The sequence below is a fragment of the Podarcis filfolensis genome (assembly GCF_964270895.1).
Source record: "Podarcis filfolensis genome assembly, chromosome: 14".
Taxonomy (NCBI): Eukaryota; Metazoa; Chordata; class Lepidosauria; order Squamata; family Lacertidae; genus Podarcis; species Podarcis filfolensis.
In genome coordinates, this window is record NC_139616.1 from 51,740,795 (window position 1) to 51,753,025 (window position 12,231).

A 12,231-nucleotide genomic window follows, 5' to 3' on the forward strand; every position below is an offset into this window, starting at 1 on the left:
GGTGAAGAGGGATCTTGTGCTGGGATCCTGCTTGCAGCATCTGGTTAGCGCCTGTGAGAACAGGATGCCAGACCAGATGGGCCCTGGGCCTGATCCAGTAGGCTCTTACTAGGTTCTTACATGAGGCTTGGGGATGTGTGCAGAATGGTTGCCCTGGCTCTGAAGACAAATGCCTCTCTCTCTCTCTCTCTCTCTCTCTCTCTCTCTCTCTCTCTCTCTCTCTTTTTCTCTCTCTCTCTCTTTCTCTCTCTGCCTCCCCCCCCCCCCGCCGGTTGCCAAGCCCTGTTCCAAAGCCCCCCTCCCATCCTCCGTCTTGCCAAGCACACCGCATGAATGGCCCTTGAGTCCTCTGGGGGGCTGTTTGCAGAGCAAACTGTGGGGCTGAAAGCCTTTCATTCTGTGCTTCCGTGCTCCGCGGCCGCTGGGGGTCAGCGAAACTGCTGAAGCAGCTGGTGTGATGCAGGAGTGCGCAGTGCCCCGTCCCTTCGTGCTCATCGGCCCGTGTGGGGCAGCAGCAGAGGGTCCTGGCCTGTGTGGCGACCAGGACCTGGCTGAGGGGTCCCAGCGCAAACGTGCTTTGTACTCCAGACACACAGGAGCCTCTCTCAGGGCTGGGGGAGGGAGAGCGCAGGGGGCAGGTCCTGGGCTGCATCACTGTTTCCCGGCAAGGGCGGGCGTCCACTCTGGAAGCCCCCGCAAGCTTTTCTCCTGATCTCATCTGAGATGGATTTTGAAAGCCTGGTGGGCAAGCAGAGAGCAGAGACCCCTGCCTCGTGGACCAAACCAAACAGGGAGCCAGTTTCCCTTCTTCTTGGTTAATTAGTAGCAGATGATGTGGGGAGGGGGGGTTGGCTGTGGTTGCAAGAGGGGCCAAGGGCAGGTGGGGAGGCTGCTCATGAAGGGGCACGTGTGTGTGTGTGTGTGTGTGTTGCAGCCCACAGCTGGTGCAAACGGCCAAGTTGTGCAAGAAGGGCTGAGCCATTCGCTTTGGGAAGTGTCCTTCCCCAGCAGTGCTTTGCTGGCCCCCTTCCTCCTGGCATGCCCTGGACTCTGGAGGTGCCTCAGCACACGGAGGGGACTGTTTGCAAGGAATAAGTTGGAGCGGGGTTGAGAGGAAGGAGGGCTGTGATAGGGATTTTGAGGTCTTAGATATATGTTAAATGTTCATAAGTGTACCAACCAAGCACGTACATAGATCAGCACAGGAAGACCGACCTGAAACCATTTTTGATTCCCAAACTGACCTCAATTACTTCTCTGCAAGGTCAGAGTGGGAAACCTCCCCATTGTCTCTTTCCTCACAAATCCTGTCTTAAGGGCACATTTAAGATATGAATAGGGTGTGAGCCTGACCTGGAACTAAGTATTTATCATCACAAAAGACTGGCCAGGCTCCCCACGCAATCCAATCAAGTGACCATTAAACAGGTAACCTGGCGGACAGGAGGTAAACAAAGCACTCAGATTTCTGCTGTAGATCGCCCTTTCTGTGATGTATGTATGATGCTCCTGGGGGTGGTCTTGATGTACAGGGTGGCAGTTTCAAAAGTCTGTATAAGGGCTTGCACACCATTGTTCTGGGTTCCTCCTCCCTCCTGCGTGGGGTGAGGGGAGCACCCTCTTGCAACAGATCAATAAAGATCAGGCTTACTAGCTGCTTTGCTTCTCAATATTCTCTGGTCGGCCTCTGTTGTTTTCTCCTACTGATAGGGAACCTATGTAAGGACTCTATATGGGATCTTGGATACCCCATAAGGGAAAGAGGGCAGATTTTTGTTTACAACAGGGCACAGCACTGGTCTGGCCTTGACTTCCTAGAGCTGGAAGGGACCCCAACCCCCGGAAATGCAGGAATGGCAACCAGAGAATCCCTGTCGAGTGGCTCCCCGACCTCTGTTGAAAAGCCTCCTGGTCTCATCTGAAATGGCATGAGGGAGAGCCCATCACCTCCTGTGGAAGTCCAGTCCGCTGTCCAGCAGCTCTTTCCATCAGAAAGTTATTTCTTTTCTTCTTCTTTTTTTTAGATTTGGTAATGTTTATTTTAGGTGGATGACTATTAAGTGAGGAAAGATTTACATGAGATTTCTCCACACCCAGATTTTCTCAGTAGACCCCTACCTGAACAAAATAATTTAAAACTTAAAAGAAAACATTTTTCTGAAGTGCATTGCAGCAGCAGCAATTTCTTTTCCCACTCTTCTCTTTCAAATATGGCTCAAGATAATGTCTGTCCTCTTCATATTTTACCCACTGTTCTTTCGGGAGAATTTGTTGCCTCATGGACGAGTCCAACGCTCTCTTGATGCGAAATAATGTCTCATTACGTGCATCTTCAGGAAGTCTCCTTATCGCTTCTTTCACATCTTCATTTTCATACATTGTATCATCTCACATAAGTCCCAGTGCCCTCGCCACCATCTTGATGACCTCTGAGGAAACACACACGCTCACCGGTGTTTGGGAAAAGCCAACATTCCCCCTTTCAGATCACGTGCTCGCAATCCGCCTACCCACCCACCGCGCTCCCTGTGCTGTCACGTGATCATCAGAAAGTTATTTCTGATGTTTAGTCAGAACCTCCTTTCCATCGGTTTGGGGTCCTCACCGCTGGAGCAGAGGGGAAACCAGCTCGCTCCATTCTCCATGCGACAACCCTTTCAGGATGTGAAGGTGGCTCTCCATCTCCTCTCCATCTCCTCTTCTCCAGGCTGAACATACCCAACTTTCTCCATTGTTCCTCACAAGGCTGGGCTCCCAGACCCTGGACCATCTCGGTCTCCTTCCTCTGCCCACCCCCCATCTTGCCAATGTGCGGAGTGCTGTGCTGCGTTCCTCGGGGAGAGTGGATGGCAGGAGCAGGGGGACAGTGTGGTGGGGTTTGGCAGTGGGGAAGGGCCTTGGTAATAGCCAGAAGGGAACAGCCACATTTATAAACTTCCAGTAAAGGGGCTTGGAGACTTGGGCTCACCTGGAAATCTAAAATTTCGGGGGGGTTTCCAGTGTGTGCGTGGATGGGAATTTTGTGGGTGGGGGAATTAAAACTCGTCATTCTGAATATTTACTTCCCGCCTTTGTGCTTTTATAGAGCCAGGCTGGCTATCGCAAACGCAGCTGCAATCCAGACAGACTTCTCTTAGCAACGCTGCCTTGGCGGCCTCTCGCCTTATTACAGCAGCCTGAGTCCCCTTGGCCGATATTGTTCTGAACCATTGCTTTTAAAAATATTCCGCTTGTTCTTAAAAACAAGAGGCTTCCTCATTTCTCTCCAAACTGCATTGCTTCCTCCACTCTCAATTCCATTTTTTTTTTGTAGTTTACCACCAACCCTTACAAAAAATAAATAACCATGATGTTGGTGTCCTATTTGAGATCTCTGTGGGGAAGAAACCCTCTTTGCAGGGAGAGTGTGTGGAGGTTCATATCTCAATGGCTCCCACCTGCAGATGCAAAGAAAATGGAGAAAATCAGTGCATCAGGGGATAGATTACAACTGGTCCCTGTCCTGTATTTGAAGGAGGGACTCAGAGAGGAGTTTTCCCCAGCCCTACCTAGAGATGACAGAGATTCTCCATGAGACCCTGAGTCCAGCCTTCCTCCTCCTGGCGCCTTCCGGAGCTGTCACACTACAACTCCCACCAGGCTGTTATTTGGGGCTGGTGGGACTCGCAGTCCACAATGCCTGAGGAGCCAGCCTGGGTTGGGGAAAGGTGCCCGGCTGTCTTCCACGAGGGCCAGCCGGCTGCCTCCTTGGTGCCCACAAGCAGGGCCCTCGCTGGGTCTCATCCGGCGCTCTGAACGCAGAGATTCCCATTTCCGGCTGCCACACCCCCTGGGCATCCTCCGGCACCTTGTCCTCCTCGAATTGGCCTCGCCCTTGAGGGGCCTCCTGCAATTAACGGGCATCAGCGCGGCATCAGGTGGCGGCTTCGGCAGCTAAGTGCTTCCAGCTGGTTGGCGGCTGCTTCTTAGCCAAGCGGTGGGGAGGTCAGGCCCACCCCACTGAGCCCCGGGCAGCGCAGGAAGCGGCACAAATGCTTCCAGGACGTGGTCTGGGGAGGGGCGCACATCGCTCCTTCGGCTGGCCGCCACAAGAAGGGAAACGGCTGGTGCCCTCAAGCTCTCCAGCAACATTCTGGGGTTGGGATTTGGGGTGCTGGGGAGAGTTGCCGGGAGGAGGTTTGACGCCACCAGCCTCAGATGCTTTTGTGCCAAAAGCCAACAATCCCAGTTACGATACAATAATCTTTATTGTCATTGTCCCACACAGAACAACGAAATTGAAAAAAAAACTACATCAGACATTCAAAAACCCACAAGCCTGCTATCCCAGCCTGGTTAGCCCCCTAAAAACTCTGATACCCCATAATTAAATACAATATACTCCCATAGAGACTACCTTACACTGCGTTTTAAACCAAAATCGCATTTGGGTAGAAACTGTTTCTCAGGCGGCTAGTCCTAGTCTTTATGACTCTGTACCTTCTTCCAGAAGGCAGAAGCTGAAAGAGATCATTTCCGGGGTGTGCACTATCCTGCGCTATCTCTGCAGCTTTCTTATGGCACCTGGAAGAATAGATTTGATCCAAGGTGGGAAGAGTGCACCCAATTCTTCTCTCCGCAGTCTTTACAACCCTGGACAGCATTGTCTTTTCCCTGACTGTGCAGCTCCCAAACCACAATACAATGGTAAAATGCCATCAGTTGCCCCCCTTGGGGCTCTGCCTGCTTTCCCAGCACATGGCGATGGCAGAGGGGAAGCCGTAATGTGGCCCCCTGGACAGAAGCAACTGCTTTCTGTTGTTTCACGATGAGGCCTGCCTGAGAAGGACGCCTCTTCTTGCATAAAGTTCTGCAGCCCCAACGGAGCCTTTTTTGGGCCTGGGCGATATATTGTCCCAAACCGGTATTGTGATATTGGTTACATAGTTTTTGACCTGACAATATATTGCGAATCAGGATGTGTGTTCGAGTTGGGTGACGTATCATCCAAAACCGGTTTGAAGTCCATACAGTCGTACCTTGGTTCTCGAATTTAATCCGTTCCGGAAGTCCACTTGACTCCCGAAACCATTTAAAAACCAAGGTGCAGCTTCCGATTGGCTGCAGGAGCTTCCTGCACTCAATCAGAAGCTGTGGAAGCCAGCATTGGACATTACAAAAAACGTTCACAAACCAAAACACTTACTTCTGGGTTTGTGGCATTCGGAAGCCGATTTGTTTGGGAGCCAAGCCATTCAAGTACCAAGGTACCACTGTATTGTGATATTGGTTCCATAGTTTTTGACCGAACGATATATCATGAAGTGTGTTAGAGTTGGGTGATATATCGTCCAAAATCGGTTTGAAGTGCATATTGTGATAACGGTTTCACAATGCTCTCCCTTGGAATGCCCTCCTTCAGATGTCAAGATTAAAAACTACATAACTTTTAGAAGACATCTGAAGGCAGCCCTGGATCGGGTAGTTTTTAATCTTTGATATTTTGCTATGTTTTACATATGCTGTAAGCCTCCGGAAGTGGCTGGGGAAACCTAGCCAGGTGGGTGGGGTATTAATAATAAAAATAATTTTATTTTTATTACTGACCGGGCAATATATTGCAAATCATGGGTGTGTGGGTGCATGCTATGTCAAAATCACGATGCAGGAAAAACCATGGAGCCAGCCAGTTCCTCTCCATAGCTCCATCCTTATTTCAGACATGGTGCTATATCAGTAAATTGCAATGTTTAGCTGGTGATACATCGCAATGTTGAAAAGCAGATCTCACTCAGCCCTTGTGCCCAGAGTGGCTGCAGTCCTGGCCAGTGGGACTAAACCCTGGGCTCTTGAGTTTCCTTGCGCCCCCCCCCTTACCCCCTTTGATTGCAAGTGCTGTTAATCATCTGCAGGCTATTAGTGCAGATGCCAGACCGGCTGGTGATAAGGATCTGATTTAGGCTAAGCTGGAAAAGCCACTTCTGGCTGTTGCCTGCCCTGCCCCAAAAGCAGAGGAGGGCAAGTGGAGTTGAGGAGGTTGCAGCAAGTTTTGCTCAAAGTCTGCTACTTGAGGGCTAAGCGCTTTCTTTGCAATGGGCAGAGAAGGGAGGTGGCTGTCTGCCACAGACCAGAGACTGGGTGTGTTCAGAAGGACTTGCAAAAAATAAAATAAAGGCAAATAAGAGGTTTGCAGAACCTCCGTCCTTCAGAGATGTTGCTTTTTAACAACCGGTGCTGGCCGGATTCAACTGCACCATGGCAACGCGTTTCGGGAGAGGGGGTGCATGATCACCAAGGCCACTGGAAAGAAAACACTTGGTTTTACTTTAAAAAGAAATGTTAAAAGTTCACAAAGTGGTTCAGGCAGGCATCTAGGGGGTGTGAGAGGGGTGCTGTGTAAGAAGAAGAAGAAGAAGGAGGAGGAGGAGGAGGAGGAGGAGGAGGAGGAGGAGGTGGTCACCATCACAACCAGCCACCCCATAATATCCTGGGGGGTCCCTGTGCAGTTGCAGCTTTCGTGCTTGGGAAACTCACTTTTCCTGCCCGCATGTGTGGGCTCCATAGAAGCAGTGTGGCCTAGCGGCTAGAGTGCTGAACTAGGACCAAGAAGGGTTGTTGTGAGAGTGAAAAGCAGGGAGGATAATCACTTTGAGCGCTTTGGAAGAAAAGGTGGTATATAAATGTAATAGATATCTTCTTAAAAAAGGGACAAATATCCATACATTTTGCTAGCCCTGCTCCCCGGGTTGCGCAGACGGGCCCTGATTGAGAGGAAACGTGTTTGTGGCAGCAAAAGAGAATCATTTAGCTCAGTTGGCGAGGGCACAGTGCTGATAAGGCTAAGGTTGCAGGTTTGGTCCCTGCGTGGGACACCTGAATATTCCTGAACTGCGAGGGGGTTGGACTAGATGACCCCAGGATCCCTTCCAGTGATAGTTCTACGTTTCACCAGGACTGCTCCTCCTGGTGGCTGCTAAGAATACCCAGCATAGATGGCAGCCGGTGTCAAAAGGGGGTGAGGATGCAGTGTGGAATAAACCAGGGAGGATCCTTCTAGTTCTGCAGCAGCGCACCTTTCCCGCATGCAGAAGGTCTTGGGTTCAATCCCCGGTGTTTCCTGGGACAGGAATCCTGGCTGAACCCCAGAGAGTGGCTGCCTGTCCGTGCCCTTTGCTCGGTGGACCCTGGCACCCGCTGCTTTGCTGCTGGGGCTGCTCAGCGTCTCAGGCCAGGCGTTTGGGGCTGAGCCTGGCAGCTCCTTGCCCTGAGTGCAGAGCTCCTCGGTCGTGTGGGGCTTGGCAGGCGCCTCCGGAAGCCCAGCCTCCGTCTCCTCTGCGCTCGGAGGCCCCGGCAGTCGCCCCCCACCCCCACCCCTTTGGCTCTGACATCAAGTGGGATTTGGGTTTCATTTGGGGTTGAGGAAGCCTTTTCCTGGCGCAGAGTCAGGCTCCTGGAACCAGTAGCCGCCGCTTCCGTTTTTGCCCTGTCTTTCGCTCTGTGGGTCTCTCTCAGGGGAGCATGTGTGTGTGTGTTGGGGGGGTGTGGAGGCTCCCTCCCTCTCATGTGAGAGCCTGGCTGGTTTATCGCCCCCCAATGCCTCTGAGCCTTGTGGGTCATTCTAAGCTGCCAAGTCTCGTCCTTTGGGGGGGTGCAGATCAAGCCCCCCGTCCCCCCAGCGCTTTCCCTGCCGGATTTTCTCGTGCAAGAGGGCATAAGAAGTGTCGCCCTGTTTTAAAATGTGGGTTTATTTTAATTGCATTATTTGAATATATATATAGAGTTGTGATTTGTTATGATGTAAACCACTCAGACTTCTTGGGAGCAGTATATAAATTGCATTTTGATAAGCAGTCTCTCCAGATGTTGCGGGTGGACTCCCAAATCTGACCCTCCTCCCTGACCATTGGCTGGAGTCCTTGTCAACACTTCAGGGCTGTTATTCAGCCTCAAGTTGGCCGGCAAAGTCTCCTGGCAATGTAAGGGTGCAGGTCTGTCCAGAAATCTCCTCCTCCTCCTCCTCCTCCTCCTCCTCCTCCTCCTCTTCTTCTTCTTCTTCTTCTTCTTCCTCCTCCTCCTCCTCCTCCTCCTCCTCCTCCACCTCCTTCCTTGTCCACCGCCCTTCACTGAGTAACAGCAGCGCTTTTATCTCCCTCCCTGTTGCGGTTGGAAAATCCACATGGCTCTTAAGGAAAATATTTGCTCAGCAGCACTTTTTGCAGGAATTTGGGAAGCTAATTTGAAAAATCTGCTGGGAAGCCGACAATGGGCCCTTTCAGTGTGTCACCGAGACCCCGCGGGGAGCAGTGCCTGCCTGCCCACCGAGCCCCAGCCCTTCCTGGCTCCCCCCAACCGAGGAAACCTTCGCCTTGTGCCAGGCCCAGAGGGGAGGGCCGGCAGGGCGGGGGCTGCCTTTGGGAGCAGAGAGGGCACCCTGCTAGGCTTTGGTCCTGCAAGGGGGAGCAGGGCAAGGGGCCCACACTGGAAAGCGGCCGGTGGCTTTGGGGAAACAGGAGCTGGGCTTGCAACGCCTCTCGTGTTAGAGTCATAGTTGGGAGGGATCCGAGGGTCATCCAGTCCAGCCCCCTGCAATGCAGGCATCTCAGCTAAAGCACCCCTGAGAGACGGCCATTCAATCTCTGCTTAAAAACCTCCAAGGAAGGAGAGTCCACAACTTCCCACAGCTCTTACTGTCAGAAAGTTCTTCCTTTCTTCTTGCAGTTTCTTCCTCCTAAGGAGAGGCGCTTGTGAGGTTTTCGGCCTCAGGCACTGCAATAGCCAGGCTGGCTTTGGGTACACCCGAGACCCTCCTGGGAGCCCTTCCTCTGAGGGTGATGGCAGCAGAGAGCAGGGCCTTTTCGCTGGTAGCTCCCCACCTGTCAAACACTCCCAGAGTGAGGGCTGCTGGGCGCCTCCACTGACGTCTTTTTGGTACCAGGGGAAAGCTTGCCTTAGAGCGACTGAGACGATTATGTTTTACTGTTAGCTGTTGCGTGTATTGTAAAAATGTCAGTGTTGTACATGGCTTTTCTCTCTTTTTTAATGACATGTTTATGTTTTTAAATGCAAGCTGCTTGGAGGCCTCCTTAGGCAACAACTGATGAGTCATAATAGTAATAATATTGATAATAAGGAAGAGCATAAGAGCTGGCTGGATCAGGCAAGGTGGAGCCAGGGGCGTAGGAAGGGGGGTGCGGGGTGTGTGGACCGCCCCAGGTGCCACCCTGATGGGGGGGTGACAAAATGGCAGGCTGCACTCGTCACCACGGAGCTGGCAACGTGCACAAGCCACGCATCTTGGCACCCACAGGCTCCGCATTGTCTGCCTGCTGCCCTCCCCCCACAGCTGTGGGACGACGGAGGCCCTGCTGTGCGTCTCATCCCTATGGGCATCAGGTGGCAGCACGGCACGGAGCATGCGGCGCCCATAGGGATAGGGCATGCAGCGGGGCCTCAGCCACCCTACAACTGGGGGGGGGCGAGGCAGCGGGCAGGCAGCGTGGAGCCTTATGGGCGGTTCGCCCCACCCCTGGGCACTCCGCCCCAGGTGCCCGAGAAGCTTCCTCCTCTGCTGGGTAAAGCCCATCCTTAATGGCATCCTGTTCTCCCAGTGGTTAACTAGAGGCCTCTATTGGGAAACCCACGAGCAGGATTCGAACACAAGAGCCCCATCTCCTGGGGTTTCCAGCGACTGGGATTCAGGAGCATCACTGCCTCCGGCGGTAGAGGCAGAGCAGAGCCACCCTGGCTGGGAGCCATCGATAGCCCTCTTCTCCATCAATAGCCAGGAATTTGACCGATCCTCTTTTAAAACCAGCCAACGCGGTGGTCACCACCGTCTCCTGGGGCTGGGAGTTCCTCAGTTGGTGCTGCATGAAGGATTTCCTTTCATTCAGGGGTCAGCAAACTTTTCCAGCAGGGGGTCGGTCCACTGTCCCTCAGACCTTGGGGGGGCTATATTTTTTGGGGGGGTATGAATGAATTCCTATGCCCCACAAATAACCCAGAGATGCATTTTAAATAAAAGGACACATTCTACCCATGTAAAAACACGCTGATTCCTGGACTGTCTGCCAGCCGGATTGAGAAGGCAATTGGCCTTAGTTTGCCTCCCAATGCTTTTATCTGCCCAACATTGGGTGTCTACGAGTTTGAGTGATATGAGAGAGGGAGAAAAACTTTCCTCTGTCCACCTTTCCTGTGCCAGACATGATTTTACAAACTCCTATCATGTTGCCTTTTGCTCCCCTTTTCTCTAAACCAAAAAACCCCCAAACGCCGCATCCTTTCCTCCCATCATCCCCTTGATTGTATTGTGAACCTTTCCCGGCTCTTCCGTATCCGTTTGGAGGTGGGGTGCCCAGAACAGGGCCCATAATTCACAACTCTGCTGCTTGACAGGGCTGGGGATGTTGTTTTCCGCTCTGCCTCAGGCAGCAAAATACCTTGAACTGATGCTCCTGTGGCCCAGCCAGTCCTCTTAACAAGAGTGTGGCAGAGGCACCATTTGCGCATTAAGATGCCCCTGCCCAGCGCTCAGCACCCCCAGGCTGTGCCTGGAACCAGGAGAGAAGGAAAGTCCCCCCCCCCAGCCTTGAGTATCTGCTGTGCCCCCCCCCCCCAGCCACAGGGAAAGAGCTGCGTTCCTGCTAGGTGGGGCCGCGGCCGTGCAATCCAGCCTCGGAAAGCCCCTCCGTCTAATCAGATCCATGTGGCGCTCGCCCGGTCCATGCGCAGCCGGCCGCGGGTGGGGAGAGAGAAGCCGCCCTGGACTCTTGGCTGGCGAGAGGAGTCTGGAATGGGAGGCAGCTGTGTCAACAGGACCTGGGCTTGGCTCTGGCGGAAAAGAAGCCGAGGCGTTTTGGCGCACCTTGCTCTGCCCAAGGCTGCCCCCCTCTCCCTGTGTGGGCACAGGCAGGCAGCAGTGCCCACTCCAGTTGCTGTATCAGGCCTGAGAGGTTGGCTTCCCAGTAGTGCCTGCTCTGACTGGAAGCAGCTGCCCCGAGTCTCTGGGGCGGGGGTCCTTCCCAGCCTTGCCCTACAGCAGCCTTTCTCAACCTGTGGGTCCCCAGATGTTGTTGAACTACAACTCCCATCACCCCTGGCTAGCAAGGCCGGAGCTCAGGGATGATGGGAGTTGTAGTCCAACAACTTCTGGGGACCCACAGATTGAGAACCACTGCCTTAGAGCATGGGTAGGCAAGCTAAGGCCCGGGGGCCAAATCCGGCCCAATCACCCTCTAAATCTGCCCCACGGACGGTCCGGGATTCAGCGTGTTTTTACATGAGTAGAATGTGTCCTTTTATTTAAAATGCATCTCTGGCTTATTTGTGGGGCACAGGAATCCTTTCATTTTTTAATGTAGTCCGGCCCCCCACAAGGTCTGAGGGACAGTGGACTGGCCCCCTGCTGAAAAAGTTTGCTGACCCCTGCCCTAGAGACTCCGGCAAGGTGTTGAAACAGGAAGGCTCCCTCTTGAGCTCAGCATCTCCTTCTGAGCATCCTCAAGGAAGGGACCGGCAGAAACCGCTGGCTCCCCTTCCGCGGATTGGTCCTTGCAGCGCCCGGAGGGGAACGGCCATTGTGGCTCCATGGCAGAGCAGAAGGCCTCAAGTTCAGTCTCCAGGCATTGGCTGCTGGGAATGTGCCCTGTCTGACACCAGAGCCATTGCTGCCAGCCCGTGTAGACAGTATTGAGCTAGATAGAATCCATACCCGCCAACATTTCTCTGATAAAATAGGGACGTCCTGTTCTCCCATCAGGAAGCTTCTCCAGCGTTTGATCTTGCGGCACAGACAGACGTCATCTGCTCATCGACACTGGTCACCTCGAGCCAATGGCAACCTCTCTGCCTCACAGGATTGTTGTAAAGGAAAAATGTGCAGGGAAAGGAGTCTTGTGCACCTTCCACAAATAAATGGAAATAGAATTTTAGCTGTAAGCTGCCGTGAGTCCCCACCAGGGGAAAAGGCGGATAATAATGATAATGATATAACGATAACGATACTAAATACTAAATGGAAGCTGTGAGATTGATCAGGAACATACCAGAGAGCAAATCCTGTTGAAGTCCGTGGGACTTCGTTCTGAGTAAAAATGCTTCAGATTGCAGGCTGCCCAGTCTTGACCCAGTTACCTGGGAGTAAGCTCCATGGACTACAGTGGGATTTGCTTCTGAGTAGACCCTGTGACTCTCTATTTACAATAAAGGAATCGACACTCGCTGCTTTTCCTAAGAAATGGCTGGCTGCGG

At 52.8% G+C, this 12,231-nt stretch overlaps 1 protein-coding gene across 2 annotated transcripts in view; it reads left to right on the top strand.

Annotated features, from left to right (window-relative positions):
* Positions 1-12,231, top strand: part of LOC310749119 (coronin-7-like) — a 102,807-nt gene that overhangs the window by 36,216 nt on the left and 54,360 nt on the right. The window lies entirely within an intron of this gene.